The sequence below is a fragment of the Numida meleagris genome, chromosome 12 (assembly GCF_002078875.1).
Source record: "Numida meleagris isolate 19003 breed g44 Domestic line chromosome 12, NumMel1.0, whole genome shotgun sequence".
In the NCBI taxonomy this organism is placed as follows: domain Eukaryota; kingdom Metazoa; phylum Chordata; class Aves; order Galliformes; family Numididae; genus Numida; species Numida meleagris.
Genome location: NC_034420.1, coordinates 8,160,194 through 8,171,344, shown reverse-complemented (window position 1 = coordinate 8,171,344; position 11,151 = coordinate 8,160,194). Strand labels below are relative to the sequence as shown.

The window sequence follows — 11,151 nt, the reverse complement described above, 5'->3', positions numbered from 1 at the left end:
GCAGTTTCTCCTCCTGCCTTATTAGTCTTTGTACGAATCGAGGAAAATAACAATGACTGTATGGCATGGCACAAGCGACCAGGCCTGGCCTGGCCTGGTGGATGTGGCCTACAACACATGCAAGGGAACCGGGTGAGGGACACTCAGAGAGAAGGCTGAAAAGCCATGAATTCAGATAAATAAGTGTTGCTTTAATTTCCACTTCAGAACTCTGAGCTCTGCTGTGAACCACATCCAGTGATTTAAACTTAAGAGATGCTGGGATAGAGTGAATGCGAACGCCACCTCATAGAATAGAATCACAGAATCATTAAGGTTGGAAAAGACCACTAAGATCATCAGATCCAACCACAAACCCATCCCCAGCACGTACACTAACCATGCCCCTCAGTGTCACATCTCCATGGTTCTTGAGCATCTCCAGGGATGGTGACTCCACCCCCTCCCTTGGCAGCCCATTCCAATACCTCACCACTCTTTCTGAGAAGAAATTTTTCCTAATGTCCAACCTGAACCTCCCCTGGCACAACTTAAGGCCATCACCTATTGTCCTCCTTAAACTCCTTATTGGAAAAACCAGAAGAGAGAGAACAAATGGTTTAAACATTGGTATTAGTAAAATGGGAGCATTCTATTACTGTGTATAGAAACAGAAGAGAATTATTAAACTTGTTCTTCAGGACATGAGTAAACCCCTTACTGCTGGATCTAGCAAGAAATACCTTTTGGGGCATGGTAACTGAGGTATGATCATGGCTGAGATTTCCTGTTTCAGCTTAGCCAGGTGCAGGGACTGGGTGGATTTGTTTGGCAAGCACTGTCCTTCAGGTGCAGATGATGTGGGACTCGTGGAGCATCAGCACATGGCGGCACACTGCATACAGCTGCATCAGAGCGGAGTGCGTGTGTCCCAGAGGGGATGGTAGCTCTGGTAGTCCCTCACACTCATTACATGTGTTCTCCACTTAGGCTCCCCACTCCACAGTTAGTTTTTAATGAATGGTCCGTGGAAAAAAGAAATTCTCTTTGCCAAATAAAAATGTATGTATTTCCTCCAGCTCAACATCACTAAGCATCAGTACCCAGCAGTAAATTCTAGGTTAACTATTGTAATAAAAAAAAATACTCTGCACACAGGCAGAAGCGATGAAGTAATTGGTATCATCACCCCTTCAGCGATCCTTTGTTAGGTATTTCTCATTTTGCATTTGTACATTTGATTTTTCCTGCCTAAGCACAGCATTTTGCCTTTGTCCTCACTGAGTTTCAGCTTACAGATTTCATCCCATTACCCAGATCAATTTGAATTCAGATCCCGTCCTCTGTAGTGTTTACAATACCTCCTAGTTTATAAGACTGTATTATCTTTGCTATCATACAAATCAGTTATTAATGAACATGATGAATAAATCAGGCTCCTGAGCTCGCACTTCAAGTGGCCTCTTTGGGAAGCATTTTTCCTCCTGCTTTTGCACCCAATTTATGTTGATTTTGTTTATGTTTCCATTTTGCTCACATGCCCTAATTAGCTCACGAGACTGTCATGTAATACTGAGCACACAGTCTTTTTACAGTCAGGATGTATCACATCCGCTTCTCCCCTGTTCACCAGGGCTGTTGTTCTGTCAGAGGAGGAAATGAGATTGATTTGATGTGATTTATTCTTGAGAAATCCATGCTGGCTCTTTCTTGTCATTTTATTATCTTCTAGGTGTTTATACTTATTATTTAATGATTTGTTCCAGTATCTTCCCAAGAAATAGAGTTAGGCAGGCTGGTGGGTAACTCCCAGGGCCTCTTCCCTCCTTTTTAAAGCTGGGCACTGTTTGTTTCTCCTGTCTCTCAGGGCCTGCCCACCATCGCTTCTCAGAGATCATCGCTAATGCTTTAGAAATTTCTCTGGCTAGTTCCCAAGTGCTCCAGGATGGAATCCATTAGCTTTGCTGACTTAAGGACATCCACCCATTCCTACACACACTCTTCCCTTATTCTCCCCAACCCTGCACTGAGTACAGCTCCCAGGGAGGGCACCCACATCCCTCCGAAATGGGGTCTGGGTGCAGGCAGGGAGCTGGGAAGCCCCAGCCTCCAAAGCACAGACATGGCCTGAGCGATTGTAACAAGCTTCTGTGCTGGAGGCTCTGTACAGTAAACATCTGTGGGAAAAAGAAGATCGTGGTTTTGGAGCCATTAGCCCTAAAAGTCATGCTAGCAAACGGGGATTGTTTCCTGATCATTTCCTTATTCATCGCATTGTCAGGGATTGTGAAACTGTGTGAAAAATTAGTCACACATCCAGATTGCTCTGTGAGGACATCTATGGCCCAGAGAATGGTGTAGAATTCAAGGGTTTATGGCAGTTGAACCCCTTATAGCTGAAACTGTGCCTTTTAAACTTCCTCTCCTCTCTTTTCCTTTTGCCATTCCATGACCTAAGAGGAGGACATCTTTACATCTTTATCTGAGTGCATTTTTGCCCAAGTCTCATTCTGGTGCAGCTTTACAAACATGAGACATCCCACTGGTGCCAAAGGCAGCTGGGTAATGCAGCTAGTTACACTGGACTGCAGAAGCACTGGGGCATGCATCTTAAACATGAAGATGTTACTTCTGGCCAGGCTGGCGGGCACAGCAGGGTGTGTGCTTGAAATTTCCAAGTAATTTATTGCATTTATTAATTATCAACTCTCAGACTGCTAGGAATACATTTACAAGGACTGGGAATAACAGCAGGCAAGATTAGATCATGCTTACACCTTTCACAACAATTCAGCTTTTTATTAAATTTCCATCCAGAAGGAAACTTTATGCTGATGAAATTATTTGAGGAACTATAAAAAAATACCATAAAAATCCAAATTGCATTCGGACTAGCAGAGAGAGGAGGTTTTATGAGATTTGTTAAAAAGCATTTATCACCTACAAACACACCATAGTTATCAAAATCCAGTTTGCTTTTAATTTAGCTGCTCAAAAGTGATCGAATGGCTTTTCCTTAATACTTAAACCACCCAGAATAATTGAAGAGCGTTACATACATCTCATTAAGCTTCAGACCACTAGGGTGAGCCAGACTATAGCCAATGCCAACTGTTTTGTGGCATAAAATGGAAATATTTCAGATCATGAGATCCAGAACAAATAATTGAAAATGTGTGATTGGAGCTAAACCTCATCGACTCAGGACCTTCCTTTTCCCCATGCCTAGGGGCCAAGGGGCTGCCTACCTCCTGAAAGTCTCCATGTGGAGAAGGGGCCAAATTGGGTCCTGCAAGTGCTTAAAAATTCTGCTAACCAAAGTGTCCCCTTTGTCACCTCTGCCTGGGATGCATATGAAGGGCTGTGCTAGAGGAGCTAATGTGAAGAGCAAATGAAGAACATTTTGGTTTAGATTCAGAGTCAATTGCCCCACATCACAGTACGCTTTTGTGACCGGTGTAGGGATCCTGGATTGCCCATGAGCTGAGCCACTCAGCTGTAAACCAGCTCCAGTTTGGAAATTAAGTTGACACTGAGCCAGAACTTAAGTAGCCAGCCTCTCAGATGGGCAAGTACACAGCTGGCAGTCCCCTAGTAAAGAATCAGCCTTGTTCACTGATGGGATACACTGTGCTAAGTCAAGTTCAGAAAAGAAATTCAGAAACTTGTAGGTGCTAAAAAAATCAAACCATAAACACTTATTAGTAAAGTCTTTGTAGGTAACATTGTTGATCTAAGGGTATGAGTGAGAAGAAGCTGGCAGAGAAAACGCCTTCTATTAGACTGATATCATGGGAAAGAGAAAGGCAGACGAACTCTTGGGTGCACAGTGTCCTCTTTAAGACCAAAAGAGAAAGAACAAAATTAATGCTATACATGGGTTGAGATCAATGGCTCTGAGCTGAACTTGATCAGTTGGGCAAGTGAGAGAGCAGGTGTGTGGTGCACAGGGAAGTGAGAGATGCTGGCTTCCTGCTTGGAAATAAGGTGCTGTTGTCTGAGGAAGACAGGGCTGGAGATGAGGGATGGCAGCAATTGTAGTGTGCTGTAAAAACCTCTGCTGAGCCCATAATTTAATACTTGAGGCTGTTAAAAAGGCTGTTTTAAAGGCTGTTTTGTAGCTGTCTGTAGTGAATCGGGATGATGGTAACTTGCATGCGAGCAATGTTCCTCCACCTTTCATGGGGAATTCCTGTCCTCACGTGTGCCAAGACTGCCTGGTTCCACCCATGGCAATGGACAAGATACACAACTTCCTGTACAATGCATGGGTGGGATCCATGGATGCCACAGGAAGCTTTTGTTGCTTGTGGTTATTGCAGTGTAAACAGCCACCTCCTGGCCCCTGTGTTGAATGCCATGACTTGTATGTGTGTGGTGTGAGTGCACGTCCCTGGGGTTTGTCCCCTGCTGACATCTGGCCAGCTGCTGGTGGCACTTGCCTCTCCATAGTCATCTGCCTGCCGGAATCTGTGTGAGACGCTGGCACCACCAAATACAAAGCAATTAAAAATACTTGAAGTAGAACAGTACCCCTTCCTCCTTGTTATCCATGCTGAGTGATTTGCAATAACCTTCCTTGGAGAAATGCCACGAACACTTGCATTAGAGAACATTGAAAGGACAGTGGGACTCTCTAAGAAAAAACTTCTTGGAATAGCTGGAGAAAAGCCTGCCAAGTGCTTGTGCTTAGTGTCGCTGGATAAACAAACAGCGCTCTGCAGGCTAGCACAGTCAGCCCTGCATCATTTAGGTTAAATGGTCACAGAGTGCTCCCTCATCGAGTTCTTCCAACACCAGAAAACAAAGCAGCACTTCACTCTTATTTATCCCTGCTTTCATTGATGCCAGCCCCTGAATAGCCCTTCAGGGGGCTTTGCTGCAAAAGATGTGTTCTATTATTCCAGAGCAGGTTGAGTCCGTGGATGCTGCAGGACTTGATGGTTTCCCTGGCAGTGGCATGTCCTTGTCACAGGGCTTGTATGGAGGCTGTCCTGGCCTTGGGGTTGGCCTTTCTTCCTGAAGCTGGACTTGGAGATCTCTGCCTTGGTTTAAGCAGAGCCAAGATGCTCCTTGCTGAGCAGGAGGCAGTGTGAGGTCCTTGTGCAGTGCCTGTCAGACCGTGCACTGCAGCACATTTTCATTCCTGCTTGATGCACCTCTTGCTCTGTAAGCACCCAATTCACATCTAAGTTAGAGCTGTGAGGTCTGAAAAGCAAGACATTTCAAGAAGCTTTAGGTGGCGTGATTCCAAGTCCTTTTGTGACAGTGGGGATTGAAAGAACCAATACCTCTATTACATTGGGATCTTACAGGAATCCTGCCTGAGAGCTGCATTTCCCATCGGTGCTGTTCATGCCTTCGCAGAGCACTGCAGTCTAGGACGGAGATTAGATATTTCATTCTGTGGAAGTGTGCCTGTCCAAGAAGCTGTGTGGCTGCATTAATACAGCCAGCATTAGCACCCATATCCCATGGTGTCCTGTTCAGAAGATATATCCACCATGTGCCTAGGCACAGCAAATGAGCTGTGGAGGGGGTGCATGCAAGAGAGTGAATCTAGGATGAAGGATGCTGAGGCTCTGATAACAGTGCCAATTTAAATGTATATCAAAGTATGGTCTGATTTCCTTTCTTACGCTTACACTGCATCTTATTCCCTTGCTTCCCATGTTGGAGGATGCAAGAAATGCTTTGACCATGTGTATCTCATCTTTGCACAGGTGGAACAGTCATCTTCTCTGGATCTTTCCAGTCTGAATGATTCAGATCCCAGTGGCGAGGCTAACTTCCTCCAAGATATTTGCTTCATCAGTTGTTTGGAAGCAATGCACTCCACTGCTTTCAGCAGCCCCATCTCCCGGAGTGCTCTGGCATATGGTTCTTAGCAGTGTAGTCATGTTGTTTCTTTACAAAGGAAAATAAAGGGGAAAACGGGCACTTTTTCCTTGACAACCAACTCCCCACAGATCTACCAGCTACCAAAAGAGGTGAAATACAGACACGTGCTTCTCTTCTCACATGGCCATCCTCTCCAAACACGTGGTGACCCTGGAAGCTGCAAAGAGAACAACTCCAGCAGAAGGCTCTGGTACCACTCCAGTCACGTTACAGGTTCTGGTGTTTTTGACAGAATTCACAGTTCAGTTTGAATACCTCAAATGTTTTAAACCTTCCTGTCAGTGTTATAGCACACAATTTTCTTGCTATCTTGATTTATGCAGAAAGCTCACCCCAGGCGAAAGCCAGCATTAGGTACAGACTTACACATTTGTTTCATTTGTAAAACAATATTTACTCATAGAGCTGGCTGACAGCACCAGGAATACACAATAATAAGCCCCTTTTCCTCAGCAGAGCCATTTCATCCTGTTTTATGGCTCTGGCTTTGAGCAATCCCATCATTGTCAAGGAAGGGACAGTTGGCACAAAGTGGCAAGGAAGGATGTAGGGAAAGGCAATGGCAGATAACCAGTTCTAAATTACCCCCCCCCCCCAAAAAAGGGTGATGTTCACAGTCTAATTAAAGAAAGAACCATTTGCTTACCCATTCCAAAGATCAGACTCACCAAATACTCCCAAGGGAGGGATCTCCAGCTAGAGAACCTTCTCCTGGGGCAGCCAGCCCTTAAATGAGGCTTAGGGAGGGGTGGAACTGGGTGAATTGCTTTCACTTGTGCTCCCAGGGCTGGCTGTGCCCCTTCAGCAGGTGCTCAATCATTGGTTCAGGCCATGATTTAGCAATTCCCATACAAAGGAACATGTTTATTGTCAGCACATGCATGTGACAGTGTGTTTTGGGGGGCTGTTTTCAGGAACATGCCATCTGATTTGCTTCCTTTCTTGAACGCTTTCAAGTTCCCACCCCACACACTCCTCTTGCATTTCTTATCTCTTTCAATTCCTTACAAAAATCAGCACACAAATGACAAATGTTGACAAAAAGCGTTTCCTTGCACTGTGGCGTGAAGTTCAGGGTGTGCAAAAAAAAGGCAATTTAGAATTTTGCATCCAAGGCTGTCTGCAGCCTCTACCCTCAGTGCAAAGAAGGGCTGAGGATGCCCTGGTCCCTGGTGGAGTGGATTCCCCCTCGCGGTCCCTCAGTCTTGCTGTGTGGAGGTGGTTATCTCTGGGGCTGACAAACAGCCCGCTGAACACTGTTTGTTCCACTTTGCCAGGCAGCAGAGAAAAGGCTCTCCTGACACTCCTGGTTCCACGCTGTGCCATGCTGTGCTGCTCGAGCAGTGCACTTAGTGGGATTTGGGAACAAAGCATAAATATTTCAGCAGAGTGCTTTAATAACTGTTTGTTTGCTCGAACAATGCTGATTCTTTGGTTGTTGCTATGGTAAAACACGTTGATTTAAACAGGAAAATGAACACAGACTGGAGAGACTGATTCCTCATGTCAGTATATATATTTGCCCCTGAAACTCCTCTCACCAGCAAAAAGGAAGGTGGAAATGCTGCTCCTGATGTGGCTTAAACCAGGCAGTCACTTTAGTGTTCACCCCTAGCAAAACAGTGCTGGATTTCATCACCACTGGAGTCTGTATTCCACAAGTTGCACTCACTCCAGTGTTCATAGCGCAGGAATTGGGGTTTCTTCCTCACACCATGTTATTTTTGGATATGAAGAGTCATTGTTGTGAAGCACCAAGGCTGCAGTGATTAGGCATCATCTCTTCATGTGCCAGAGCGCCTGTGGGAAGGTAGCTGGAGTCAGTGCTAGAGAACTACTGCCAAAAGCGCAATGCAAATAAAGAAAATGTGCTACAGCAAATAAACAAAAATGGAAAGGCTAACAGATAAGGCCCCAGCAGGAAGCTAGATGAATTGTGCCACTTCAGCTGTGCTTGTTTAGACCTGTGTTTGTTTAGCAGATGCCAGCATCTCTTACTTGGAAGTGCTGGGCAATTGCCATTCAAAGAGAGCACACAACCTTGTGTTTTCCTCGACTGACAGTGCATTGCAAAGAAGTGTGACCTGGCCAGGATAGGACATGCCCTTTGTGATGCTACAGGGACGTTGAGATGGGAGCAGGAGCTCACCATACCACATGTTCCTTCTCTTAAACCAGCTGGGAATTTCAATTGTTCAGCCTGGGAAACAGCTGAAGGAGCCGCGCGGTGCCTTGGGCTGAAGCCAGCCTGGTCCCCGTGCCGACCAGTTGTTTGGTGTCTCTCTTCCCATTTGTGTTCCTGCTTTGTGCCAAAGAACAGGGGCTGGCACAGGTGGCCTTGGACAGGAGATGCCTGCTGAGTTCTGCTGAACCTCTGTGTGCTGCAGACAGCCTGGCCGGTGCTCCTCCTCCTCTTCCTCCTCCTCCTCCTCCTCCTGCTGCTGCTGCTGCTACGCAATGCTTGTACCCGTGGGATCCATTCAGCCAGCAGCTGGCCAGCTTACAGGCAGAGAAAAGGTCTTCAAACATTGCGTCCAACGACTTTAGGACCAGGAACCGGGGTCCTGGGGATGCTGTGAAGCAGCCGAACCAGCCACGCTTCCTGCAGACACGGACAGAAATCGCACGTACGCAGCCTGCCCTGCAAACACAGCAGTGCTTCCTGAGAAACCATCTGACAGCTCATCTTCAGTCAGCTCTCTCCCTGCTGTATGTTAAAGCCTTGCTAACTGCAGTGTGACACCTGCAAGGTTCTAATAAGCCCCCCAAATTTTCAATCAGTAGTTAATTAGCTGGGGACCTCTGGTGGACCATGCAGTCAGATGGAGTTGTCCGAGCACAGCAGACTCCTGCATTAAGTCTTCTAATCTCTGTATACTGGATTTTTGAGGAGATGGCAATGTGAGCTTGCTACACATAAAGACATCCCATCCAGACATCTATACATGGCTGGAAGGGACTATTAGTTGGTCTCAGAGGGAGCTGAAATAATGCATTTGTTACTTCTCTGCATCTCCTTCTCCCACCAAATTTCAGCTTTACAAAATGGTGTCTGTGTGCTTTAAAGCACATTACAAAAATCACGTGGGTCTGCCTTGCAACTGCTACGATTCGATCAAATTATGCTGCCCGATGTGAAAACAACCAAACCCAGTTAACACCCCATAGAAGGACGCAATAATCTTTTTACTGAAACTCTTTTCATAATACATACAAAATAAAGCACATTTTATATTTACAGTGATTTCTTTCTCTCTTTATGTGGGTTGAAAATTAACTCAGAAATAAACACTGCAAAAATCAATGAATACTTCATCCTTTGGCCTCTGGGCTTGTTTATTCACCAATAACTTACACTGCGCAGCCAAAGAAAACCAATTTTCCCTTCACTACTTTCTGGTTGAACAACTCCGAAGCAGCAGAAGTGGACACACTCTGTTCTTCTCTGCTGCTGCAGTAGCCAAAATCTCTCCTGATCCGCTGGAGGCAGAGCTGGGCAAACAACAATTTACAAGTTACATGGAAAGTGATGCCAGGAACATAGCAGAGTAAGATGTCCTCAGGGCTTTCAATTTGTATGGGCTATTAGCAGTTGAGACAACTGAGAATTTTCTATAGAAATACCTTTTTTTTCCTTCTTCTTCTTCTTTTTTTTTTTTTTGTCAGAAAATGCTGATTTACTGAAATGGGGAGGGTATGAGGAGCATTGCTAAAGGCCAGAGTTTGGGCTGGAAATGCAGAGACAGAGGGTCTGCTTTGGGAACTGCTGCTGATGTCCACCCCGTGCAGATGAGCGATGACTTCTGGTCTCCCCCAGCAAATGCCCTGGGGGCATTTCTGCAGTGCGGGCTGGAGCTCAGTTTACCAGGAAATCCACGTTTGCAATTTCTTCTCTGCAGTGGGAGGTCGGGCTCAGGTGGATGGCCAGGGAGAGTCCCTGCTTCCTCGAACAGAGCTTGGAACAGGTTTGGGAAACTGAGAAAAAGAAACCAACCCAGCACACAGATCGAAGGAGCTGACTGCTGGTTTTGTAGGCACTATTTTTACACCCAAAGAGTATTTCCAAGCTCCCAAAGGCTTGATAATAGAGCAGATCCAGGGGAGATGTTGGGGAAGGGCTCTTCTGATGAAAAGAGGTTTCTTCCTGTTTGCTCCTTGCTGCTGGGACGTTTGCCAGGTGCAGTCAGGGTTGAGGAACCTCTGCATCTATATAATAACATGGGCTGAGGCAAAATCATGAGATAATCAATAGGAAACCAGGTATGAAATGAGCTGGAGCCCTGCATCCACATCTGATCCCCACCTGCATGCTGATCAATACAGCAAATAGCTCCTCTTGGGAAGGGAGTTGGAAGCGCCACTGATAGATCAAAGTCCAAGTAAATATGAGGATGCTGCCAAGTGGGAACGTTACAAACTTTGTAGCTTCCATTGTAGGCTCTCAAGTATCAAGGAGGGGGGGCCCCCTGGGATGGCACTGGCTGGGATGGCACTGGCTGGGATGGCTGTTCTGCTGCAGGGCACGGCTCCTGTTTTGCACTTAACTCTTTCAGGGAGAAATGTTTTGTTTGACATCAGTGTGTTAGAAAATGCCTGCTGTAAATACAGCATTAACTAAATGTATAAAAAGGAAGAACATTTTCAGGGGTTAAGGAACTTGGGGCTCAGCGTGGCTGCAATGGCATCCTATGGGATCCTCGTTATTGCCTCCCATCTTTAGGAGATATCTGGGGCAAAATCTCCTTTTGTGTGTAGAGAAATAGTCAGGAATCAGAAGACAAAGGAAAAGGCTGTTTTGCATGTGCATTTGTGGAGACGGATTTGTCTGAGTGTGCGTTTGTGAGCAGCACTATGTCTCAAGGTACATGCAGCACAAAGCTGCTCCCGGGTAAAACCCAGACTGCATGCACACCACTCAGAGAGCTCCAGCGCACACAGCTGAAGGCCAGGGACAGGCAGAGCTGATGAAGACACCGAGCTTGGTTTGGACCATAAGCACTTTGGGCAGGTCACACTGGAGTCTGAAGTGAACTGACGTGTTGACTCGTGTTCTAAACACAAAAAAATCAATCAGCTCATTGTGTTCCTTTCCCAGAAGCCTCTGAGGAGTTTCTGCAGCACTCCCAAAACCACCGAGACAATGCCATACCAAAGGGCTCTGCCCGTGGCTCCGTGCTTGGTGTGTGTGCCCCAGGTGGAGCGGAGCAGCAGCCTCAGCCAAGAGCTCGGCCCCACGTCCCCTCCTTGCCTCCTGCATCTGTTCGCCCCGCA

The 11,151-nt window shown here is 46.2% G+C and overlaps 1 long non-coding RNA gene across 2 annotated transcripts; it reads right to left on the bottom strand.

Moving 5' to 3' along the window:
• Positions 2,410 to 8,563, bottom strand: LOC110405446. Of its 2 annotated transcripts, none has more exons than XR_002442879.1 (2): positions 6,527 to 8,563; positions 2,410 to 6,037 (listed from the first exon to the last, which is right to left on the bottom strand). It is a non-coding gene; the product is annotated as an uncharacterized LOC110405446 (long non-coding RNA). The 2 variants fall into 2 exon arrangements; XR_002442878.1 differs by having other exon boundaries at positions 6,549 to 8,120.